This window comes from Symphalangus syndactylus, chromosome 18 (genome assembly GCF_028878055.3).
Source record: "Symphalangus syndactylus isolate Jambi chromosome 18, NHGRI_mSymSyn1-v2.1_pri, whole genome shotgun sequence".
NCBI classification, from domain to species: Eukaryota; Metazoa; Chordata; class Mammalia; order Primates; family Hylobatidae; genus Symphalangus; species Symphalangus syndactylus.
Window position 1 is genome coordinate 58156719 of NC_072440.2, and position 14005 is coordinate 58170723.

The 14005-nt window shown below is 45.8% G+C and overlaps 1 protein-coding gene across 8 annotated transcripts in view; it reads right to left on the reverse strand.

Annotated features, from left to right (window-relative positions):
- Window positions 1-14005, reverse strand: part of ZNRF3 (zinc and ring finger 3) — a 263602-nt gene that overhangs the window by 45646 nt on the left and 203951 nt on the right. The gene's annotated exons all lie outside the window — the stretch shown is intronic.

A 14005-nucleotide genomic window follows, 5' to 3' on the forward strand; every position in this document is an offset into this window, starting at 1 on the left:
ACTCAGCAAGGAGTTGTGGTTAGGGAGAAGCATCCTTCCTATGTTAGACTAAAAAATGTGTAATTCCCCTCCAGAAGTTAATCACTTAGACACAAGCATCCTGTAGTAAGCTGCGAATTTAACAAGTAAGTAAGTTAACGGCCCTTGATGGGGGCCCTTCCTACACCTACCAATGTGAAGGATGCTGAAAGGTACGTCTTTGTTTTCACTTCAGTTATCCACAACTATCTAAAATTGATTCTATCATTCACTGACCAGCTTGATACTTTGGGCCCAGAGAGCTCTACTCAACTGCCTTTTCAGGGCCAAAGAGAAATGAAATTGAGCAGAATCATCAGTTCTAAGACCCTGAGAATACTGGGTGAGTCAATGATGCACCCACAACAAAACAACACTGGTGTGGGCAGGTTCTCCACATATGTGAAACTTCTGGATGTTTTGAGAACTAAGGTGATCAATTTGAAAGAGAGCATTGTCCCTCTGCTTCACTATTTAGATCCAATAGTGAAGACCCAAATGGAAGGCTGAGGAGGGCTCCACACCCATTCAACTGGACCTTGGCCCTAGTGCCTCAGAGCTACAGTTCTCTCTTATTGCTTTGCATTTTGTTCACACTGCTGTTCTCCTTTGGAAGTTAAGAAACTTCACTTGCACTCTAAGCACGGATTTGAGTGTGTCTCATGGGGCGGGGGCAACATAAGATCCAACTTGGCTAGCAACTTCAAACGACTTGGCCAATCCAGGTGACCCAGCTGCTCCGGCCCAGACCAAGCCTTTTGTTTTGGATTAGGCTGGTTGCAGGGTCCCCTGGCTGTGGTGGGCCCACATTGTCGGCTTGTTGCTTCTTTCCCAAAAGAGGATCTTGTTACAAAGAGAAGCTGGAAATTTCTTTGCACACAAGCAGAGACATGGTGGCCCTGCAAAGGCCCCAGGGTAAGGATTAAAGAAAAACAAAATAGAAACCCTTCCATCTCTAATTAGGGTCTTCATTTGCCAAAGTGCCATACCCCAGCGGGAGGATTTACATTCAGGCTGTTGCTTGGAGTTACTTGGAAAACGTCTCCCAGCAGGTTGGTTCCTCGGTTCAGGCTCCTTTGAGCCAACAGTTTCTGGTTACTTGGAGGAGAGCTGCCTGCATATTGTTTTAACTGGCCTAGCCTCTGCAGCCAGCTTAGCTGTGTGAACAATCTCCCATTCAGAACCTAAAGATAAAAGCACAGTTTGGTTGAAAAATGTTTTTTTTTTTTTTAATTTTTTTAAACTTGCGAATTACAGGTTTTGGAGCTAGCATTATTTCTCTCATACTCAAGAGTGTTTTTCCCCCTCTGCCTTTGGTTCTCTGCCAGCCAAGGCTGCATCCTGGAGTTCGGCCAGCCGCCAGTCCCCACTTCCTTGCCATTCACACCATGGGGCTGGTGGCAGCTGGCCACGGAGACGGACAAGAGCACCCCATTTGTAAGAGATTGACCACAGAATAATGTAGCCAGCCTGCTGGACCCCTGCAGCCAGCCTAGGGCACCTTTTGTATACTTCCTCATCATTCTTTGTATTCACAACAGCATTTCTTCTTGCACATCAAGACCCCAAGAGCCTAGCCAGGGAAGCAAGAATTCTTTTCCTTTCTGAAATTCTTAGGGCAACAGTAAATTATAAACCAAGGCTGGGTAGGAAGATATGTTTGTGTAACCTTCTATGTGTTTAAAACAAAAAAAAGGTAGATGAAGATGAATTAAGGAGCAAGCACAAAAAAAGAGAAGAGATACCGAAAGCACAGGTGACGAAAGAAAAAATGGATAAAGTGGGCTTCATTAAGAGTAAAAACTTCTGGCCAGGCATGGTGGCTCACGCCTGTAATCCCAGCACTCTGGGAGGCTGAGGCAGGTGGATCACTTGAGGTCAGCAGTTGGAGATCACCCTGGCCAACATGATGAAACCCATCTCTACTAAAAATAGAAAAATTAGTTGGTCATGGTGGTGGACACCTGTAATCCCAGCTACTTGGGAGGTTGAGGCACAAGAACTGCTTGAACCTGGGAGGCAGAGGTTGCAGTGAGTTGAGATGGTACCATTGCACTCCAGCCTGGGTGCAGAGTGAGACTGTCTCAAACAAACAAACAAAAATGAGAAAAAACTTTTGTGTATCAAAGGATACTATTAATAGAATGAAAAGGCAAGCCACAGGATGAGAAAGACCATTTCATGTATATCAGGTAAGGGATCAATATACAGAATATATATGGTAGCATTATTTACAGTAATCGAAAGGTGGAAACAACCTAAGTGTCCATAGATAGATGAATGAATAGCCAAAATGTGGTATATACACAGAATGGGATATATATAATTCCATCATAAAAAGGAATAAAATTCTGATACATGCTACAACAAGAGTGAACCTTGAAGGCATTATGCCATGTGAAAGAAGCCAGTCACAAAAGGACAAATACACGACTCCACTCACAAGAGACCTGGAGTGGTCAAATTCCTAGAGACAGAAAGTAGAATGGTGGTTGCCAGGGGCTGTGGGGAGGCAGAAGTGAGGAGTCTGGGTTTAATAGGTATGGAGTTTCCGTTTAAGAAGAGGGGCCGGACACAGTGGCTCACGTCTGTAATCCCAGCACTTTGGGAGGCCGAGGCAGGTGGATCACGAGGTCAGGAGATCAAGACCATCCTGGCTAACATGGTGAAATGCCGTCTCTACTAAAAATACAAAAAAAAAAAAAAAAAATTAGCCGGGCATGGTGGTGGGCGCCTGTAGTCCCAGCTACTCGGGAGGCTGACGCAGGAGAATGGCGTGAACCCAGGAGGCGGAGTTTGCAGTGAGCCAAGATCGAGCCACTGGACTCCAGCCTGGGCAACAGAGCAAGACTCCGTCTCAAAAAAAAAGAGGAAAAAGTTCTGGAGATGGTCAGCGATGATGGGTGCACAGCAGTGAATGTGCTTAATTAATGCCACTAAACTCGTACACTTAATGGTAAAGCTTATATGATGTATATATGCACCACCATTTTAAAGAGAGAGAGAGAAGATTCAAGGTGAAAGAATTAGGACCACAGAGGTGGGGAAATGAGAACCCTGTTCGTTTATGTTTCCTGGGCAACTTCTACCAAGTCCCACTTTAGTTCAGGTATATAAAAATCTTCTTGGATTTTAAGTTTTAAGGTCTCTAATACATTACAAAGTTTTATTCCTCTCTTTTACTTAAATTGCCACAGAACAGTAATACACAGCAATATCATGGAAATGACCAGACTGGCAATCTATTTCTAGGCCTAAGCACATCCTGTTCCCTCCCTCCACCACGCACTACTCTTCTGCATGCCTCTTTTTTTGAATTTATTTTTTTAAACTCTACTCTTATGACAGATTATTTTGCACGCCTCTTGATGCACTCCCTGGAAATGCCTTCCTTATCAAGGGGACCTTCTCCTGCCTGCGAAAACCATCACGCCCAGTCAAGTTGCTCTTTTTGACTGGCTCTGGGATACGCCACATGTTATTTCTGCTCCTGCCAGCCCCACTGCTGGAATTTCCTTCTTCGTCTCTTCCCTACCCCAAAACCAGCCAGCCTTTTTTTTTTTTTTTTGAGACAGAGTCTCGCTCTGTCATCCAGGCACCCAGGCTGGAGTGCAGTGGCGCGCTCTCGGCTCACTGCAAGCTCTGCCTCCCAGGGTCACGCCATTCTCCTGCCTCAGCCATTCCGAGTAGCTGGGACTACAGGCGCCCGCCACCACGCCCGGCTAATTTTTTGTATTTTTAGTAGAGACGGGGTTTCACCATGGTCTCGATCTCCTGACCTCGTGATCCACCCGCCTCGGCCTCCCAGAGTGCTAGGATTACAAGCGTGAGCCACCGCGCCTGGCCTAAACCAGCCAGTCTTAAAAGTTGAGTTTCATCTCTTCTGTGAAGCCGTCCCTGCTGACAGACTATTGGTCCAGAAAGACTTTTAGGAAAAAAAGATGTCTAAGCCAAGACCTGAAGGATCCTGTCCTGATTCCCTCTTCACAGTGGCTCTGCAGTACCAAGGAAGGAGGCTGGAGTGCTGTGGGCACTGCAAAGCTGCTTGCTAAACATCAAGGGACCAGGGCAACCAAAGCAAAAAAGAGTTTGGATAGCTCTAGTTTCGAGACACAAGCTAAATTTAACATCCTGGACATGTCCACACCTTAAATTACAAACCCTAGCCCAACGGCAGTATAAATCTTCTTAGTTAACAAAAAAGAGTAATTGGCTATCTAGATTATCACAGCCACAGAATTTAAACAAGAGAACTGCATTAGAGAATCAATTGCGAGTGGTACGAGATGTCCAGCTTCCTTAGTCCTTCTGGTTAAATCTGCCAACAAGGACAGTTGTTGGTGTTACCAATGAAAAACCAACAATCTTCTGAAAAACCACTAAATAAGTCAAGATCTATCACCAATGCACTCTCCGCACGCACAGCTGTGAATGAGTCCTAGGCCATCTCCTCCCTCTCCCTATTAAGGAAAACAGAACTCATTCATTCAGCCTTGAAGTTAGATGCCCTTGATGCTGAGGAGAACGGAAAGACATAAAACCCAAAAAAGTTCAAGTGAATCAGAACTTCAAGCCCCTCTTTCCTGGTCTCTTCAAGACACATGCCTGGCATCTAAAAAAGTCAAAGTAAATCATGCCACCATTAACTTCTGCAGGTCATGTTAGATAAAAGAATCTTAGGAGAGTTGGCTCAGAGCATGGAATAAGTGAAACCATCACCCTCAGGGAGAGCATAAACAGGGGCATCAGCAAACTCGTTCCCCGGGGGAATTCACAGCCATGGCCCAATGCTCTGAAATGTGTGGCTGTGGTGCCCAGGCCAGACTCTGAACTATTCAGGATCTTCTACTCTCACTAGTAAGAATACAATCTGCTTATCAAATGAGACACAGTGATGATGACATTTTTGAACGCAGATTAATTGTGCCACCCTCTCTCATTTCCTTCCTCATTGTTTGAGCATACAAATGAGAGAGGTACAATTTCAGGTAACTTTGCAAAAAGGAAAGAAATAGAATTTCTGAGCCAGGTGCCATGGCTCACGCCTGTAATCCCAGCACTTTGGGTGGCTGAGGTGGGTGGATCACCTGAGATTGGGAGTTCGAGACCAGCCTGACCAACATGGAGAAACCCCATCTCTACTAAAAATACAAAATTAGCCAGGCATGGTTGTGCACGCCTGTAATCTCAGCTACTTAGGAGGCTGAGGCAGGAGAATCGCTTGAACCTGGGAGGCAGAGGTTGCGGTGAGCCGAGATCGCACCATTGCACTCCAGCCTGGGCAACAGAGTGAAACTCTGTCTCAAAAAAAAAAAAACAAAAAGAAAGAAAGAAATAGAATTTCTATGAAAGGGGCAAACTGACAAAAGAAAAAGGGGAGATATGATAAAAATATTACAAAAGGGAAAGATAGGGAGCAAATTAAAAGCTACAGGAGAGATTTGTTTTCTAGAGATGAGGTCTTGTCACCCCAGGCTGAAGTGCGGTGGTGCGATCACAGCTCAGCTCACTGCAGCCTCAAACGATCCTCCTGCCTCAGCCTCCTGAGTAGCTGCACTATAGGTGGGTGCCACCAGGCCCAGCTAGTTTGAAAAAAAAAATTTGTAGAGATAGGGGGGAGGGTCTCACCATGTTTCCCAGGCTGGTCTTGAACTCCTAGCCTCAAGCGATTCCCCTGCCTCGGCTTCCCAAAGTGCTGGGATTACAGGTGTGAGCCACCGTGCATGATGTGAACAAGATAATTTCAGTGGGACGTTTTGTTCACTTATTAGGTTCCCAAGTACCTAAATGATGAGAAAACAGGTACCTAAATTTAACCAAACTTTCCCCCTGGAATCTGTTCAAAGTAATCCCAAAACCACTGGTAGGTAGTGAAGACCATTCACTGGAGCCAGGGGCCTTTGCTCCCACCTACCTCTGCCCAGACCAGCTGCATGACCACACACGTTATTCAAGTCGTTCTGTCACCTCATCCCTGCATTAGCAGCAAAATGATCATCTGATAACAATTCTCTCCTAGGATACTGTAAGGATTTCAGATAATGTGTGAAAACACCTGGCATACAGTAGGAATGCAATCATGACACCCGTTTTATGGTAGCCAGCATTGTTCTTCAGTTTGCTTTTCACAGGCGTGCCAAATGTACTAACTTTTAGGTCTGTGTATGCATGTTCTAACAGAAAAGCATCTTTGGGATGCTGCGGCTCCTAGGCTAAGACTTTATCAAAACCTACCCTTAAAATGCTACATGTGGCCAGAGAAGACAGATTTTGGTACAACAATGGAAGCTTCAAGTCTGCAAGTTTTAGAAACCTTTTCCAGAATGATGAGTTACAAGTAGAATTAATACCAAATAGGTGCATTTTATTCTAGTAATATAAAGGGCACGTCTGAAATGGCCCTGAAATTCCCATCACTACATAGAAAGCCATGGAGCAGAACTACTGAGAATGTCTTCTGCAGGAGGCCACCCACACTCCAACAGCAGCCAGCCTGGAGACTGATAAGGAACCAGGAATGATAAGGAAAGAGAATATCAGGAGTCAAAAGAACCCAACTGGGCCAGGTGCGGTGGCTCACACCTGTAATCCCAGCACTTTCGGAGGATGAGGCGGGCAGATCACCTGAGGTCAGGAGTTCGAGACCAGCCTGACCAACACGGTGAAACCCCGTCTCTACTAAAAATACAAAAGTAGCCAGGCGTGGCGGTACACGCCTGTAAGTCCAGCTACTCAGGAGGCTGAGGCAGGAGAATCGCTTTAACCTGGGAGGTGGAGGTTGCGGTGAGCCGAGATTGTGCCATTGCACGGCAGCCTGGACAAGAAGAGCGAAACTCTGTCTCAAAAACAACAACAACAACAACAACAAATGCCCAATTGAAGGGATGATAAGAACCTCGATTGCTGGTAATGCTGGAGAAATGTCCAATTTCCCATACAGGCTCTATATAGTGCAATAAGCCCAAGGCAGATATTAATATTGTGAGCTCCAAGCTAGGGGAGCAAGCTTTGCATCTAAAATATAAGCTCTTCAGAGGACAGTCTTTTTTTTTTTTTTTGAGACAGAGTTTCACTCTTATTGCCCAGGCTGGAGTGCAATGGCACAATCTCCGCTCACTGCAACCTCTGCCTCTGGGGTTCAAGCGATTCTCCTGCCTCAGCCTCCTGATAGCTGAGATTACAGGCATGCGGCACCACGCCCAGCTAATTTTGTATTTTTAGTAGAGACGGGGTTTCTCCATGTTGGTCAGGCTGGTCTTGAACTCCCGACCTCAGGTGATCCGCCCACCTTGCCTGGCCTGACAGTCACCTTTTAATTCCAGCGTCATCATGTAGCAGCCCTCCAAGATCACTAGACCACTGACTCTCTCCAGTCAGATGTGAGAGGCTTCATTCCCCTGCATTATTCAGCAAATAAGCAAAGCCAAATTTCAAGCCTGGTGGGCAACTGCTCACGCATCCTTGGCCCTGGAAGAGTGGTACCACCCTCACCATCCCACCTGCAGGGAGAGGAAGTCCAGAGCCAAGTTCTTCAATTCCATTCTCTGCTGACCCAAAAGAACATGGGTCTTCTTCCTCCTCTCCTACCTCAAACAAGACCATCTCTTTTCCTACAAGGGGCTTAGGCTTTGCTCTTTTCTTCAATTTCAGAAAGGTTCCTAAATAGAGGGATGTGAGGAAAGTTAACACTCTCTCACCAATCTATAAGCTCTATATCTCATAAAAATCTACAAGTAGGTGCGTGAGGACTGATGTGCCACAAGTGTGTGCACATCCACATGCTCTGCTGAGGAATATTTCTGGGAGGCTGCACAGCCTTGCTTGGCAAAGGCAAGATTTTCCTCCTGGCAAGTGAGGGTCAGAGGCCTGGCTTGGAGGAGGCACTTATTGTGAGCCCGGCTGGGGCAGGCAGCAGCGAGTGCTGGGAGGGGAAAGGTTCCCTTTGAAGCACATGGCGCTAAGAGCTTCCCAGTGACCATGGAAACAGGCGCAGTGGGTTCCCAGCCTGAGAACCAGGGAGAGCAGCCGTGATTCAAACACAAAACACACACAAGGTCTGAAAAGCAGAGACAAGAGGGGCCAGAGTGAGGGGCAGGCAGTCCCTGGCTGGCAGGAACTGAGCGGCTCCCTGGTAGGAAAATCCGGCCAATGAATCCGAGCAGGTTCACGGGGTTTCCTTTTCATTCCCGAAGCTTTCTTCTTGCTCTGTCCCTGCCCCTTGGGTCCTATTCAGCACCTCATCAGATCAGTAGAGTCGGGCCTTTGGCTGGCCTGCTGGCAGCAGGGACTGGAACCGGGCGGGAGGTGATCAAAGGAGCCGCCACTGCAGCCGCCACCCGCCCTCCTCCCTCCTCCACCCGCCCTCCTCAGGATGAGGCCCTGCCAAGGTGATCCAGGGGAAGCCACTGGGGGAGGGCGAGGAAGAGAGGCAGTTCTCTGATGTCTGCCTTTCTGTTGAAGAGACACAAAGCACAGCTTGAAAGGAGACATGCCACTAGCTGGTCAGAGCTCCTTCCTTCTGTCTGTTCTTAAACCAGGTGACAGAGGGGCCACCTAGACTGGCATGCTTGGGGTACACTTGGGATGCCCAGATTCTGCTGCTTTTGGGTCTTCTTTCATAGCTGTCTGCCTCCCAACCCTCGAGATAGATGAAGTTACAGAGACTGAAAAGGTGTCTCTTGTTGTCTGACAGTATCTGAGATACTGTGCCTCCTAACTTCAGGGTTCCAATTTAACGGGGGAGACAAAGCTATCTGGGCTTTTTTTCAGCAAGGAAGAGGAAGCAATATGACTAAAGTCTGTTAAGGAGGAAAGATCCTCCACTTGCTGATGGTATATTTTCTCTTGGGTCAGACTGAATCAAAGTCAAATGGCATCCTATCTGGCTCAGGGCCAGGACCAGCAAGAGAAGCAAGCCCACTTCTCAGCCGGGCCTTGCTGTTGACAGCAGGGCAGGCTTCGTCCCTGACCAGCGTCTCTTGAGGAAGGCAGTGTTTGGACAAGCCTGTAATTTGAGAAGCCCGTTAGGTGCATGCTTCTTTTCTTACCTTTGTTGGGTTGCCAAAATATTTACTTGACTTTTTAACTCCAAATCTCTGAAACACACCTGGATTGCCCAAAACAGGCAATTTTCTTATTTTCTATTATTCATAAAAGAAAGCCCAACCTAAGCAAAGACAGAGGGATTGGGGTATGCAGGGGGCTGCTAAGAGATCCAGCTTTATATAATTCAGTCACTTCTTTTTTTTTTTTTTTGAGACAGGATCTTGCTCTGTCACCCAGGTTGGAGTAGCAGGATCACCACCCACTGCAGCCTCCACCTCCCAGGCTCAAGTCTCCCACTCCAGCCTCCCGAGTAGCTGGGACCACAGGCGTGCATCACCACATCTGGCTAATTTTTTAATGTTTTGTAGAGACAGGGTCTCACTATGTTGCCGAGGCTGGTCTCCAACTCTTGAGCTCAAGCAATCTTCCTGCCTTGACTTCCCAAAGTGTTGGGATTACAGGCATGAGCCTTCAGTCACTTCTTAAGAGATGGGTGCATATCAAATGGATTTTTTTTTTTTTTTTTTGAGTCGGAGTCGTGCTCTGTCGCCCAGGCTGGAGTGCAGTGGCGCGATCTCGGCTCACTGCAAGCTCCACCTCCCGGGTTCACGCCATTCTCCTGCCTCAGCCTCCTGAGTAGCTGGGACTACAGGCACCCGCCACCACACCCAGCTAATTTTTCTGTATTTTTTTAAGTAGAGATGGATTTTCACCGTGTTAACCAGGATGGTCTCTATCTCCTGACCTCGTGATCCGCCCACCTCGGCCTCCCAAAGTGCTGGGATTACAGGCATGAGCCACTGCGCCCAGCCAAAACAAATGGATTCTATTTTGACCTTTAGCAAAGAGTCAATTTCCATCCCAAGTAAAACTTCTGTGTTGTAGTCAACTCCATTTATTTTATTTTTAAAAACATAATCATGATATAAAAGCCAATTGCATTATATCTGCAGAGAGACTGAATATCTTATAACAGGAAAAATGGGGTGCTAAAACATCAAACAAAATTTGAACTGTTTCAGATGAATTTCATGTGATAGAAAAGACCCAAAAATAAGTGCAAATTTTTTTTCTTCTCTTTCCTTGGTGCTTCTGGCGTTATGAAAAAGAACATGGGAAACGGTCTCTGGTCTAGTTAGTGTCAAGCCACTGCACAAGCATCTCCCCCTGCCACATGCACCTGTCTATCAGCTCCCATTTCTGCCAGGCGCTTTTGGAAACACATGCTTGCCAAGGTTGAGTGGCCTGGAGTCAGACCTTCCAGACAGGCTGTGGTTTATGGGTAGAATTCAACAGAAGGTCCCTGCACTGCCTGTTGCTGCTGTTCTTAGGAGCACAGATCCTGGTTAAGGATTTCCATCCCACAAAGACACATCTCCTTCTGAGAATAAGGGCCTGGCCATCAGTTACGGCAATTATTTTCAGCCTGGTGCGCATCAGCAAACCTTTGAGAGAAAAATTAATTTGGAAACTTTTTTAGATCTTTAACATTCTAAAATGGAACTTGGAGTTGTTCTCTTTTCAAACATACCTTAAGCGCAGCAGGGGTGGGAAGCTTACTGACACCTATCACTTGCCTACATCCTTTCTACAGCATTAGGTTTCAAAATAGCACCTCTTGTACCTTTATTCTGATAAGGTGTCTTTTATCTTCCCTAACTTAGATTTGATGGACTATAACTTTAAGCCCATAAGAAATCGGGCCCTCCCTAAGGCTGGTCAGCAGCAGCATGTACATTCATGGATACTTTCTGGGATTGTAAAAAATAGCGGGCCAGTCTCTTCCAGAACCATCATTAGCTAAAAATGGGAGGAGATTAGGCAGTGGCTCTCCCGTCTTTCCACATTTTTAACCAGCCACTCTGCTATTGAGCTGGAATTGAAGGAATCCTGACCATCGACATACATAAGGATCTACCATCCTCTTGCCAATGGATATATAGAGACTTTTGTGGCTCACATGTCCCAGGTAAAATCAAGGGATCTTGCTTTAAGGCATGTCAGGATAAGGACAAGTGATGAAGAGACAGGAATACTTCTAGACCCTCTATTAACTTAAAAGCTTTTGAAGGGAAAAGGGAATTAATTATTTTTAGGAATCTCAGAAGGACCTTAAATATATGACCCACGTAAAATACTACAGAGTAAGGACAACTGGCAAATCTCAGTGACAGAATGTGCCTTCCAATGGTTTCTTAGATATGACACAAGCAACCAAAGAAAAAATAGATAAACCAGACTTCATCAAGATTAAAAACTTTTGGCTGGGCGCGGTGGCTCACTGTAATCCCAGCACTTTGGGAGGCCGAGGTGGGCAGATCACTTGATGTCAGGAGTTCGAGACCAGCCTGGCCAACAAGGCAAAACCCTACCTCTACTAAAAAATACAAAAATTAGCTGGGCGTGGTGGCATGTGCCTATAATCCCAGCTACTCGGAAGGCTGAGGCAGGAGAATTGCTCGAACCCAGGAGGTGGAGGTTGCAGTGAGCCAAGATCGTGCCACTGCACTCCAGCCTGGGCGACAGAATGAGACTCCATCTCAAAAAAAAAAAAAGATTAAAAAATCTTGGGCTGTAAAGTTATCATCAAGAAAGTGAAAAGATATCCCCAGAATGGGAGAAAATACTTACAAATAATGTATCTAATGTACTTATGTCTACAGTAAAGAACTCTCATAACTCAATAAACTCAATAATAAAAGGAAAAATTAGCCAATTAAAAAAATAGGTAAAGCTCCATCCTGGCTAACATGGTGAAACCCTGTCTCTACTAAAAATACAAAAAAATTAGCCGAGCGTGGTGGCAGACACCTGTAGCCCCAGCTACTCGGGAGGCTGAGGCAGGAGAATGGCGTGAACCCGGGAGGCGGAGCTTGCAGTGAGCCGAGATTGCGCCACTGCACTCCAGCCTGGGCGACAGACTGAGACTCCATCTCAAAAAAAAAAAATAGGCAAAGCTCTGGGAGGCCAAGGCAGGAGGATCATGAGGCCAGGAGTTCGTGACCAACCTGGGCAACAGAGCAAGACCTTCTCTCTACAAAAAATAATCTAAAAATGAGCTGGGTGTGGTGGGGCGTGCCTATAGTCCCAGCTACTCAGGAGGCTGAGGTGGGAGGATCGCCTGATCCCGGGAGGTTGAGGCTGCAGTGAACCGTGGTTGCACCACTGCACCCCAGCCTAGTAGCATCCCACCCCCATCTCACTCCCACTCTCGCCATGTGATACACCAGCTCCCCCTTTGCCTTCTGTGGTGATTGTAAGCTTCCTGAGGCCCTCACTAGAACCAGGTGGTGGCAACACACTTCCTGTACACCTTGCAGAACCATAAGCCAATTCAACCTCTTTCTTTATAAATTTCCCAGTCTCAGGTATTCCTTAGAGTAATACAAATGGAATAATACAGTAACTGAAATAGTAAAATTAATTTGATGCTATAAATTGTAAATTGTAACTATACCTTTACAATTAGGTTCTAAAAGATGTTAAGATTTCATCAATTAAAACTTAAAAAAATTAGAAAACACCAAGAAAATGACTATGTTTACAAAGAAATGAAAAAAGAAGCTTCTAAAGCTAAAACATTTTAAAAGTTAACTTCTAAAAATCAAGCCAAGGTAACAAAAATTCCTGGCATATTTCACATTCTTTTCTCTGAGGTTCTTTTGTGAATTGATACATTTGTGAAACCCTCTAGCAACAGGTTAATGTGAAATAGTAAAGGCCACATACCTTTATATATAGCACAAGAAATAGCCCACGTTCTTCAGGCTGACCAGAATTTTATTTAATCCAACAGTGCTTAGAACAACTGGAATGTGTTGAAACTCTTTTATTATTTTTATAACTAGCAAAAGTGATGCAAAATTTAAAGTATTTCAGTACCCCCAAAGGAATTTAGACTGTCTCAAACTTAATACTCAGCACAAAAAGCATTAGTCAGACCACAGAGCCTGATGCTTGATTTGGAAAACAACATCACGAAAGCAGAATGGTCCCCTGTACCTTTTATCAAATAAAATATGGTGCTTTTGGAAACACAAAGGACAGAAGAAAAGTAATTGCACTTCTCTGCAGTCTGAGGTCTTGTGACCAAGGCTCACAGACAAGCTTTCTCTGCCATCCCCTTTCCTTCTATCTCTACACTCAGTGAGAATTTTTGTCACCAAGGCTAGGGGTGTGGTGCTGTCCTGCACAAGTGCTATACAAGTACACTGAGAGGGAGGGGGAACTCCAGAAATGTCCAGGTTTTCTGGGAGCTTGGTAGACAGAAAACCAATCACGTGCAGTCACTGTCATGTTAGCCCCAGCAACCTGAAACACACTTGAGTGACTGCCCCCTGTTGTGGCTGGCATAACGTACGTGCATAGCCAGATGTGTATGAGGCCTCTCTATCTGAGAACAAAAAGCAGATGGGACTTTTGGGTTTGTCTCCAGGAATGAGAGATTCTGGCCAACTGACCTGATACTGGTACTTCCTCTATCCTTCAAAATGGCCTCTCAAAAGTAGACAAGTTCAGTAGCTTTCTTTGAGTGTCAGGGGTCTCGCTCTATCACCCAGACTAGAGTACAGCGGCACAATCATAGCTCATTGCAGCCTCAAGTGATCCTCCCACCTCAGACTCCCAAGTAGCTAACCATGCCCGGCTAATTTTTTTTCAGTAGCTTTTTTTTTTTTGAGACAGAGTCTTGTTCTGTCGCCCAGGCTGAAGTGCAGTGGCACCATCTCGGCTCACTGCAACCTCCACCTCCCAGGTTCAAGCAATTCTCCTGCCTCAGCCTTCTGAGTAGCTGGGATTACAGGCACCCTGCCTGGCTAATTTTTTTTCTTTTTTTTTGTATTTTTATTAGAGATGAAGTTTCACCATGTTGGCCAGGCTGGTTTCAAACTCCTGACCTCAAGTGATCCACCCACCTCTGCCTCCCAAAGTGTTGGGATTACAG